The following is a 12938-nucleotide window of genomic DNA, read 5'->3' as shown; positions in this document are numbered from 1 at the left end:
TTATGGGTCTATTTAGCTGTTCTACCTCTTTTTGTGTTAGTTTAGGTAGGCAGTGTGTTTCTAGGAATTCACCCATTTCTTCTAGGTTTTCACATTTGTCAGAGTACAATTTTTCACAGAAATCTGATATGATTCTTTTAATTTTAGTTGGGTATGTTGTAATATCGCCCATCTCATTTCTTATTCAGGTTATTTGGTTCCTCTCCTGTTTTTCTTTTGTCAGTTTGGCTAGTGGTTTATCAATTTTGTTAGTTTTTTCAAAAAAAACAGCTTTTGGTCTTGTTAATTCTTTTCATTGTTTTCTATTTCTTTTAGTTCAGCTCTAATTTTTAGTATTTGTTTTTTTTTTTCTGGTGCCTGTGAGTTTCTTTTGTTGCTCTCTTTCTATTTGTTCAAGTTGTGGGGATAATTCTTTGATTTTGGCCCCTTCTTCGTTTTGGATGTGTGCATTTATTGATATAAATTGACTTCTGAGCATTTCTTTCACTGTATCCCAGCGTTTTTACAGGAAGTGTTTTCATTCTCGTTGGAATTTCTTTGTTCCATCCTTAATGCCTTCTATAATCCAGTCTTTTGTTTTGTTCAGTTTCCAAGTGTCTGATTTCTTTTCCCTGCTTTTCCTGTTATTGATTTCCACCTTCATGCCCTTATGGTCAGAGAAGATGCTTTGTAATATTTGAATGTTTTGGATTCTGCTAAGGCTTACTTTATGCCGTAATATGTGGTCTTCTAGAGAATGTCCATGTGCACTAGAAAAGAAAGTGTACTTGGCTGCTGTCGGGCGGAGTGTTCTGTATATGTCTATGAGGTCAAGTTGGTTGTTTGTGGCATTTAGGTCTTCCGTATCTTTATTGAGCTTCTTTCTGGATGTCCTGTCCTTCACCAAAAGTGGTGTGTTGAAGTCTCCTACTATTATTGTTTTGTCAGAAATTAATAACTCAATAAATATTAACTGTCCTGATTTTTGTTATTGATTTTAATATTATTATTTTCTCTTTTAATTAATTTATTCAGGGTTACCAGAATTTGACTTATATTTCTACTTTCACTTTCTTTTTTCTCATATTATTGACTATATCCATAGGTATATGCCTGTTTGAAAATAAAATTCAAATATCCCTTCATAGATTGGTTTGACAATCCTAGTATAATTATATAATTGTGTGGTTTGTCTATCTAACCACATTGCACATGCAAACAGGATGTGCCTCAAACTACCAGACAACTAGGAATGAGGCATGTACAACCACTGGCATCAACCATTCCATGAGTGCTACAGCCATCTGTGATCAAGACATTTACACAATATTGGCAAAGTGAAAGCCACTATTATTATTTCTAGAAAGCAAACAGTAAACAGTAAAACAAATTCTCAAAGCAGATCTGCTTATTCTTCTCCAAACTACTCATATTCTTTCTAATATCACTGTACTGGCACATTGTGTTTCTGGTCAAATGTTGTCTTCATGTCACCACTGCCTCTGGCTGCCACCATGTTACCTGGGACACCTGCATGGCTTCCGAGGCTTCTGCTCTGCCCCTGGGCCTCACTGGGCCTTGCTTCACTAATGGAAAGACCCCTGCACAGGATCTCCTGAGCCTCTGCCACTGGGCCCTTTTTGACCTATGCTGCTGCCTCCTACCATGCTACCCAGGCCAGAGTGGTTCTCTGTCTTGCTGCCGTGATACCAAGGCCTACCCTGCATGAGGGAATGTATTGTTCCCACCACGATGCCCAAAGGGGGAAGGAAGCAAATTACACCAGCCACACTCAGGTCTCTGTCCCGCAGGTACAACTGTTGCAGTACTTTAGTAGGAGGCACAAGCCTGCGCAAAGACACTCAGTTCTCTCTCTATGGACCAGCAAGCCCACCATCCCTGTCTTCACTGTTACAACTCTCTCTTCTTAACATAGGGAGTTCTCAATGCAGGGACCCTGGGTCCAAGGGATGCCCTCCACTCTATGCTCTTTTTGATGGTAGTGAGGGGCCCCAGAACCTCTGTGGATTTGGCCCTTATATAAGCCTAACAGAATAGGAACAACAACCAATCTCCTAGTTGGACCACAAAGGGCACAATCCCATTAAGTGAATTTTCAATCCACTAGTTTTGTAGTAAATCTACTAATACCTTGCAAAATTTTGGCCCAGACAATCATTTTGTGAAATTACAAGACCAGGGCTAGAAAAGCCATATAAAAGTGATTCATTGCACAGCAATAATTCAGCCCATTTTCTTAACCCTTAACCAGTTCATAAGCAGAGCTGTAACAAATCAATCAGTTAATGCTTATTATATTTTGATTATGTAGCACAGCATCGTATAACCTCCCATATTGGAGCTCCTGAGTGGTGCAAACACTTATACTGTATAATCTCCTGGAGCAGAGCCCCTGGGTGGTACAGTTAACATGTTCAGATGCTAACTGAAAAGACGGAGGTTCAAGTCCACCCAAAGGCACCTTGGAAGAAAGACCTGGTGATCTACTTCTGAAAAATCAACCATTAAAAACTCTACAGAGCACAGTTCCACTCTGACACACACAGGGTTGCCATGAGTCAGATGTAACTCAATGGCAACTGATTTTTACTGTTTTCTGTTGCAAGATAAAGACATTAAAAAAAAAACTCTCATTACTGTATGTCAGTTCATAAGTCAACATATTCAGCTAAAGCAGAGAAGAAAGGAGATAATGAAATTATATTTATTTGATAGATCTGGTACTTTATATTTATTCCATACCTGAAACCAAAACCAAACCCATTGTCATCAAGTCTATTCCAACTCATAGAGATCCAATAGGACAGAGTAGAACTGCCCCATGGAGTTTCCAAGGAGCTTCTGGTGAATTTGAACTGTTGGCGTTTTGGTCAGCTGCTGAGCTCTTAACAACTGCACTACCAGGGCTCCTTATTCTATACAGTAGCCCCTAAAAATAATCCTATGGAAGAGGCATTATTATGCCCCTTTTACAGATGATTAAACTGACGCTCAGAGAGGTTATATAACAGGCCCAAAATATATAACTAGAAAGTTTCAAGACTGGAAAAGTTCAATTCGGTCATGGCCTTTTGTTGGGTAAGACATGTCTAGAAGTCCACTCTATTCCCCACATCATTACCAGCTCTTTCTTGACACATTAGTTATTGTGAAAGTTTAGGTTAACAGAATTGTGGACTAAGTATATTTTCTAGGTATGAGTTAAGTGCTTTATGCATCGTATCTCGTTTAATACTAATAATATTATAAGGCAAGCATCATATTCAAAATAATCACATCCTGACTTTAGCATGTTGATAAAACAGGTCATTATCTTCAGAGATCAAATATCCTGAAATTTTAAAATAATCCTGTATGGAGGTGATAAATGAGGAGAGCATGTGGTCATCTGTATTCTTCCGAATGCTTTCCCACAAGCATTTCTGCAGCCTGAAGCTCAGGAATCCCTAAGGCTTTAGCCAGGTGCCTTGTATTTTATACCGGCCACAGAGGCATTGGTGGGGATCCGAACGGTGATCTGGGAACCAGAGGCTTAGAGTATTCCACACCTCCTGCACGGTGGCTCCTCTGATGCAGGTTAGTGCTACGACTCCTAGACTGAGTGCTTACAACCGGGGATGGTATGCGCTAATGCTTTCACTGTGGCCCACTTAATTTCTGTAATTTTAAAAACTATATCACAATCATACTATTTGGAAAGCACAGAAATTAAAGCACCTGGATTGCACTTGATAACATCATAACTATTCCTTTTATATTCTTCCATATACATTTTTTACAATTTGAAAAATATTGTTTATACAATTAGCATGATATCTAAGCTTGTTCCAGCTGTTATATTTATTGTGTTCCATGGGAAATTTATTAGTTCTACAATAGTTCAGGATGCACATTGTGGAAAACCTTGCAAAATAAGCCCTTTGTGTTTACAGGGTCTCCTCCCAGCCCTTCTTTTTTAGTCATATTTTAGAACGATATCCACAAGGTATGGCAATGCTTCAAGGGACAAGACTAGCTCTCTGGCTCTCACTCCATATTGCCAGATTGACTAATAAAGGATTTTTCACTTTTACCCTGAGATTAATCTTCATTGCATCCCTACTGGTAATGAATATCATAAAGAGACATTGAGTGTATAATGTTGGAATGCATAGAAATTATAAAAATTTCGTTTAAACTATGTATTAATTTCCAGTGAGAAAAAACATCCTTTCATGATTATATTGCACTAAAGTATCTTTATCAAATTGTAATTATGAAAATAATATTACAGGTATTTCCCAGTGTAAGACAGGGTTCCATTCTGAAGACTCTGTCATAAGTCAGCTCTGATATAAGTAGAATATCTAATTTTTTAAAAAATATTCATTATTTTTGTCTCCTATTAACAATATCTTTATAAATCCAATCTTTATTTGTCTTTGGGATTGGCAAGAGAATGATAACATCAACAAATTACGTGCTACAACGTTATATGTAGTACATATTACTAATAATAAGATGTACAAAGATAAAAAAAAGGATAGTCATAGGGCAGTTCGTTGTAACTCAAATATGTCTTAAGTCGGGGACGATCTGTACTAAGCTTTTAGGAAAGTTGAGCCTTAGTTAATACTCTGACTCTAAGGTAAATGGATGCATATATCTGATTCTATTAAATTCTCTATTCATGAATTTCTCTTTGGAAAAAAGTTTGTGTAGAGATAAAATTCATGTTTGATAACATACTAAATATAAATAATTTAATTAAACATTCTACATGCACTTTTTTCATTTTTACAAAGTAAGACAGTTACCCATTTTAAATACACTAACCTGAGACACACAGTTTATAAGAGAGGTGCCTAACTTCACAGAACTCACAGTTGCTCCAGTGAGCTCCAGCAGATTTCCCATACTGAGATGCACTAGGAAGAAAAGGCTAGCGATCTACTTCTGAAAAGTCAGCCAAAGTGAACCCGATGGATGGCAATAGTCCGATCAACAACCGATTATGGGAATGGCGCAGGACTGGGCAGCATTTTGCCCGGGGTAGCCGTGTGTTAGGTGACTTAATGGCATCTAACAACAACGATGTGTTTGAGGGTCCATTCTTCATTTATGCTGTTTGTTTTATTCAAAAAGTTTTTTTTCCTTTATTTATGTTGTCTGTTTTATTCAAAAAGTTTTGTCATTATTAAGATAATAATTGGAACAAAAAACTGGCTGGCAAGCCCAAAATAACTGTGGGGAGTTTACTTTCATGACCAGGATTTTGGACCCATGCTTCCTACTTTTGAGACCAGGGAAAAATAAATTAATCTAACCCTCCAGTCCTTCATCTGCAAATCTGAAACAGTAACAGTTTACCTCATTTAATTGTTGTGACATTCCATGAGGAAATGCACATCCAGGGTTAACATAGGACTTGGGACATTGTTTGCTACAGTTATAAAAATCCTTGTTATGTCTGAGTTACTCCATCTATATCATGCAGATGTGAAGTAAGAGTCATTTTGGCTTGGAATTGTTTTGGATTGAATTGAAGAAATGAACATACTAGTGCCAGGCCAGAATATTGGACAGGTGGGTATGTAACACAGAGTGTACCTTTGAGAAAGGGGAAGCTTTGCTAATTCTGGGAACACCACATTGAGGTAGACAGAAAAATGTGACAATGGATCTAAAAGTACTCTGAGCTCTCTGCAATTACCCACTTTATACAACTAGAAAATAAATGGGAATACGTTTTTATCCTCTTTTAAATTGTACAGAAATATTATAGACAACTAGAAGTTTATCTGATCTACATACCCTCTTGTACTTTGGTAGTGTGGAATTACACAGAATTGAATTCACTTGGGAACAACTGCCTTTTTGATGTGAAATACGGATAATATTTTCTCTTTTTACCTGCTATTTTAAAAAAATTTGATTGAATTTTGAGACATTATTGAATTTGTGGCAAGTTTCATGGTATCTATTACAATTCTTATAACACATTGAATATTAAAGGCATGAGAACACATTGTAAAATTAATAATCAAGTAACCTAATAGCCTTGGAATAATTAAATTTACCATGGTCATGAGTGTTTCCTCTATGTTCAAAATAAATTCATAGAAGGTAGACAGACAGAGGGCAGACAGAAAAATCTCAAGGAACACAGAAAACATGTCACTTATGCTGAAAAATGAAGACTGATATGTAATGATATTTTTGTTCTTTGGTATGAAATAAGTAACATTACATTCCATGTGAGTTATGGGAAAATACTAATTTTACTTTCAAAATATTTTGGTAGGAAACATCTATGTATGGCCAATAACAATATAATAATGATAATAATCAATAACTTTTTAGAGCTATCTTCTTGTGCATGCATTCTCCAATGTACTTATATACATTTTATTTTGTAGTTATCAAATAATCCTATAGTAGATACTATTATGTCATCTCATTTTGCACATAATGAAACTGAGGTTTAAGCATATTGCTCAAATTTATCCAACTACTAAACAGTGGCATAGGTATTCAAACTCCAGAAACCTGGCCATTAAATATGTACTTTTGTGTTCAGACAACCTTCAGATGAATACAGCTACCAGTTTAAATGTTTATTATTAGATTAGTCATGTAACTTTTCTGAACTTCGTAATTTATACTGATTAAATGTGAAATATACATATATTTCACATTATATGAACTGTTTGTCCAGCGAATAGAATGCCTGATATGATAATATTTTCAAATACAGTTAATTTAAAATAATTTCATCTTAAATTTAAATCTACAGAAGACTTTCAAAATCATATTCATTGAATCTTGGCATCTGAGAAACATTGGAAAGCTGCCCTTAAGCTCAGGGCCTTCGCAGGTGGTTATCAAATCGCCAAAGCAGAGAATGAGCCAGATGGAAACAATTGAAAACAGTGCTCCAGTACAGCTGTCTACCAAAGTCTGCGAATTTTCCCAGTCTGGAAACAAGGAGAGTGGCTCATAGGAAAGTAAGTGACCTTCCCCAAATATAACACATATTTGTGAACAAAATATGGACAGGTCTTTAGAGTTCTGACTCCTAGTCTTCATGTTATTTAAGCAACTCGTAACTTGTATGTCTATACCCAGTGTGCCCTGACCCAGGGCCAGCTTAAGTGAATGAACTTTGCATGTCATGACCTCCAGTTCAGCGGCAGCCAGAGACACAGACCTGTCCATCCACCCAATGCAGTGAGAAACGCTAACAAAGAAAATAGATTAGAAAAGGAAAATGTTTCCTTAAAAATAGAAAGTCATATGAATTTAAAAAGTAATAGGAAAACACAGCTTACCTGAAACTAATAGGAAAGTGAATACATTATTTAAAAAAAAAAAAATCTACAGACACAGACTACTTTACACCTATGTTTTAGTGGTCTTTAAGAACACTGATTATCCCTGTTTCGTTTAAAAAAAAAAAATCAGAGACTACAAATTAAAAGATGAACTATAGCAATACATTTTGTGAGTTTAATATGTTTAATATTCATGCATGCAAAGACAGTACAAGGTAATATTAAATCAACAATGATCATAGATTCAAACAACTTATATACCAATAACAAGTTGTTTGATCCAAATAACATTGAAATTGTTTAAAATGGTAGCCTATTAATGAAATGCAGAACATTAATATTAAATTATTAATATCATATAAGTATCCCAAATATATGTAATATAAAATGCAAAACTTCAGTCCAAAATAACAAAAATGTCAAATATATAAAATCAACTGGAGAAGATATTCACAATGCATATAAATAACAAGTTATAAAGATATATAAATTAAATATATAATTAAATATATAAATTACAAAATACATGAGAAATTCTTTAAATTATTAAGAAAAAGCCAAACAATCTAGAAACCATGAATTAGAGATATTCACAGTTTGCAGAAGAAATCCAAGAGGTCGATGAATAGATTAAAAGAGTTTCTGCCATGTAACTTAAGTGACATGCAATTTAAATTTATTTTCACACTTACATGATTGCTGTTAATTATCGCATCTAACAGTAAAATATGTGGAGGAATTATCACACAAATTGACAGTTGACTGGAGTGTAAAAGGTGGAGATGCAATTATCTTAAACCCAAAATATTCTAGTGAAATATTTACTTGAGAAAATATTGCCACATGCACAAGGATATGGGTTATATTAACAAAAGATTGGAAAGAAGCTAAGTATTCTTAAATAAACATTATATATATATACATCTATATTTATATATATAAATTGCATATATATGATGTAATAAAATTTGGCAGTAGTTAAAAATATATTAAACTGAATATATATTTCACTCAAAATATATATATTTGAGGGAACAAAGCATAAAAGAATGATATGCTCACTATTATAGCATATGTATATCAATTTTGAAAAATGCAACATCTACATATTTTATTGATATGAAAGTCAATGTTGGTATATACTAAGAATCAAAAAATTTTAATATGTATTAAAGGTGTGAAGACCATAGACCATTCACAAAATTTGCAATGTTTTCCAAATAAATTACAGAAAAACTAAAAAAAGATTTACTACACCACAGATTATGAATGAAGTCCAAACATAATACTGTTGGTAATCCTGAATTCACAGCTCTCTTTGACAATTTGAATTTGTGAGCAAAAGACACCACTTACCTAAGTATAATAGGTGAATCCATTTACATGTGCATCCATTCCTACCACCAAAAATACTTAGACGTAAAAGAAACGGAAGTTATAGGTTCTAGTGAAAAGAGGAGCTATTCTGAAAGTGAATGAGTACCTGTATATTTTACCTGTGGGAGATGTTGGACCTCAGGTTCCTTATATGAGAATATCATTTGGATAAGTCATAATCAGTGGATTAGTTTTTGTCTTCTACTTTTAGAAGTATAAGATTATTGATGTCCAAATTTATGTGAAAATTGCATGCAATACAAATTATGTTCATTTATGAAATTATTAACTTTTTTGAATGGATAAAACCCAAACACCTGTGCTGTCAAGTCAATTCTGACCCTATAGGACAGAGTAGACCTGCCCCATTGAGTTTCCAAGGAGTGGTGGTGAGTTTGAACTGCCAACCTTTTGGTTAGCTGCCGAAAGCTTAACCACTGTGCCACCAGGCCTCCCTTAGAATGGATATATTATATATTAAATTAAAATCAGCAGCATTGTTTGAGAACATAATACATAAAAGTTTAAATGTTGAGGGGGTTCTAAACTTAATGAGATGTAGGCACCATGATCAGGAAAGCAAGTCATGATAATATAAATGATATGGCGATGGGTACAGTAGTATCTGTGGTGGCTGAAAGCCTAGTGTGTTTAGAGCACAGGCTGCGTGTAAGTGTGGAATAGAGAATTTTTGCTTTTGTTTTTTCCCCATCAAACTTAGTTTTATCAGTTGTAATTTATTTGTCTTGATATTGAAGAAAATCATGTGAGAATCCATTAAGCAAATATCTAAAACACATGCAAAAGTAATAACTATAGGCATATCACCTCAATACCTACTAAAGTGCATAAATCTGAATTTCCTTCAATATAGAAATACCCAAAGTGTAAAGAACTCGGATTGCATAAGTAATATTTCTTAACACCATGAGTAAATTACGTGTGGCATACTGACAAATTACTAAAAAACAATAGAGGTGTAAGTTGTACTACTGTACATGTATGTTATCTAATTTTGTGTGAATAAAAAATAATGTATAGTAACAGCAGAGATGGATAGTACTATGCTATGGCAAAAATCTTGTTTGTAAGTGAAAGATTAAAGTAGCAATTAGCCCTCCAAGTCTGCGATTTCCCAAGTCATTTGATCAAGTTTTCATAAAGATATGTACAAAAAATTTACAAGCTTCCTTTAAAAAAAAAAAAATTTTTTTTTTTCCTTTTAAACAAATCTTATTTCTGCATCATTTTACATCTTTCAGGCACCAGTAGAGCCATGGTCAATGCAAACGGCACCACAGGAATAAACTTCATTCTTCTAGGGCCTTTAACCACACACAGATCCACCTATTCCTGTTTGCCATGGTGCTTATGATCTTCATCACCTCACTGATGGGCAACACCCTTATGATCATTCTCATTCATGTGGACCCTCAACTCCACATGCCCATGTACTTCCTGCTTAGCCAGCTTTCTTTCATGGACGTGATGCTGGTCTCCACCATCGTTCCCAAAATGGCAGCCAACTACCTGATGGACACTAGGTCTATCTCTCCCACTGGCTGTGGAGTCCAGATCTTCCTGCTTCTCACTCTGGGAGGGAGTGAATGCTTCCTCTTAACGGCCATGTCCTATGACCGCTATGTGGCCATATGTCACCCACTGTGCTATCCCATTCTCATGAGTCAGAAGCTCTGTTTACTCGTGACGTCAGGTTCCTGGCTCCTGGGAGGGATCGATGGGCTGATGCAGGCTGGTGCCACCTTGAGCTTCCCTTACTGTCACTCACGGGAAATCAATCACTTTTTCTGTGAAGCACCATCACTGGTACGCCTTGCCTGTGCTGACACCACGATTTTTGAGTTTTTCATGTATGTCTGCTGCATTCTGATGCTCTTGATCCCTTTGTCTCTCATTTTGGCCTCATACAGCCTTATCCTGGCTGCAGTGCTCTGCATGCGGTCAGCTGGAGCTGGGAAAAAAGCCTTTAAGACCTGCTCCTCTCACCTGGTGGTTGTGGGACTCTTCTATGGCACCATCATGTTCATCTACGTGAGGTCCAAATCTAACGATTCAGAGGACCATGATAAGGTGGTCTCAGTGTTTTATACCATCTTCACACCTGTCTTGAACCCCCTTATATACAGTGTGAGAAATAAAGAAGTCAAGGGTGCCTTGAGGAGGTGGCTGGAGAGACATTTTATGTGATATCAATGCTGAGCATAATTTGCCAAAAGGGCAGCAACCAAACTGGATACAGGTTACATTTCTAAAATATTGTTTTGCTATTTTGTTCATCCCATTTAAATTCTTCTTTTTGTGTTATCAAGTTATTTTGCTCTTACTTTGCCAATCTGGCTCCATTGTTCCTATATGATTGTTTTTATATATGGTAAACTAATTAAAAATTATATTTGTCCTCCTGTTATAATTTGCAATGGTGTTTTTGCTCTGAAATTAGGGCTCTGGCAATAAGTATGAGTGACTGAGTTTCTAAATAGCATATGATAAGTGTATAATTTGTATTTTTTGATAAATAATGGAAATCATTAATTTTGATGGGGATAATACCTTTTGAAAACTAAAGGTAGATCCTAAATCACATAATGAAGATAAAATAAATTCAAATGAAATAAGGACCCAATGTGACCATCAAACATAAAATACGTAAGAAGACATCAAGAAATATTTGCAAAATGTTGCTGTGGGAAGATTTGTTAAAGAAACTTCCAGACAGAATATAAAAATGCTAATTGGCTTTTCATGACCTATGTTAAAACGTAAGAGTAGAGAGATGAGCTGAAGAAAAAAATATATTGTGTACAAAGGAGTCAGTACACAGTGGATTCAAAAATAAAACTTTCTTTCAGCGAAGAAGTCTCAAATTAAGAAAGGGCCTCAGGCCAAAGATCCAACATAAGTTGTGACTCTAAAATCATTTATTAAGGCTTCAGGACGATTTAAGACACTGTACCTTAAATAAACACCCAAAGAGACAAAAGACCTTCTATAAATCTTGAGAGTCTTGTAGATTCTCTTTAGTTAAAAATATATAGGACTACTAAAATGTTTCAGGGCACTGTAGTGCAGCAGAGTCACAGGAAGCCCAAGGTTGGTAGTTGTGGGTTTTGTCTAATGGAGTATATTCCAGTAAGATTCATGGAAAACTCACAATGTTTGCAAGCATGTTTTTCTGACAGAAATATCACTAGTTTGGTCTAAGGAGTAAGCTGATTGAGGTGACTACTCAGTTTTCTCATGGTAGAGCAAGGGTGACTCAGAAAGCAGAGGCAAAAATCATGTAGAATAATTCCCAGAGAATCACACTGAATCTTAGTTAAGGAGCTGGCAACAATTTCTACCAGAATTTTAGAATTGCAAGTGACTGTATGCTACCCCATTCCCTATTTTAAGAAATGTCTTAAGAGTAATTGTGTTGGTGCAATTATATAATCCCCATGCTGTGACAAAGAGAGAAACGAAGACTTCTAGTGCACATCCCCAGCTGAGAGCCCGGCCAAATTCAAAGCCATTTTTTTCAGTCCTTGGTGGCACATCATGCAAGTGTATCTTTCAGCTCCCAGTTGAGCCACTTCCACTGATGAAGCGTGGAGTAGAGATGAGCTGTCCCTGATGAAACCTGCTGAAATTGCAAATTCATTTGCAAAATAAATAATTGTTTTAAACTGCTGTGCTTTGTGGATACACACACACACACACACACACACACATACACACACACTGGAATAGTGCTCAGGTGAATATATGTGTTACCTAAAACCCATAATAAAGATATGAACTACATTTGAATAAAAGGGGTTATAATTCTCTTTCCCTACTTCATATAATCTGGAACCATTGTTCTGAAAATAATATTTTTATCTGTTTAGAATTATTTTATATTACAGAGAAGTCTTACCACTTCGGCTTTGATTAAAGTTTTAAGATGTTCTAGAAGTGAAAAATCAAAAACAATGTGGTTGAGGAAAACCACTTAGATTTTTCTGTGAGAGGGCCAGGGGTTGCCGTCTGGGATCAGTCAACTAAGAACATGTACCTTGGGTAAGTTAGCTTCTCTGATATACAACTATTCTGTCTATAAAAACAGCATTCCTAAAATTAAAAATATATGTATTATCAAGATTAATTTAAGTTAGTAATGTGAAAATAACATGACAGAGACTTCAGTGCCTGGAAACATGGCAGATGAGGTATCATAACCAACACACAGAGCTAGTTGAATAGATA

The sequence above is a fragment of the Loxodonta africana genome, unplaced genomic scaffold, assembly GCF_030014295.1.
Source record: "Loxodonta africana isolate mLoxAfr1 unplaced genomic scaffold, mLoxAfr1.hap2 scaffold_31, whole genome shotgun sequence".
NCBI lineage: Eukaryota > Metazoa > Chordata > Mammalia > Proboscidea > Elephantidae > Loxodonta > Loxodonta africana.
The sequence above is the reverse complement of the archived record's forward strand: the minus strand, read 5'-3'. Positions refer to the sequence as shown.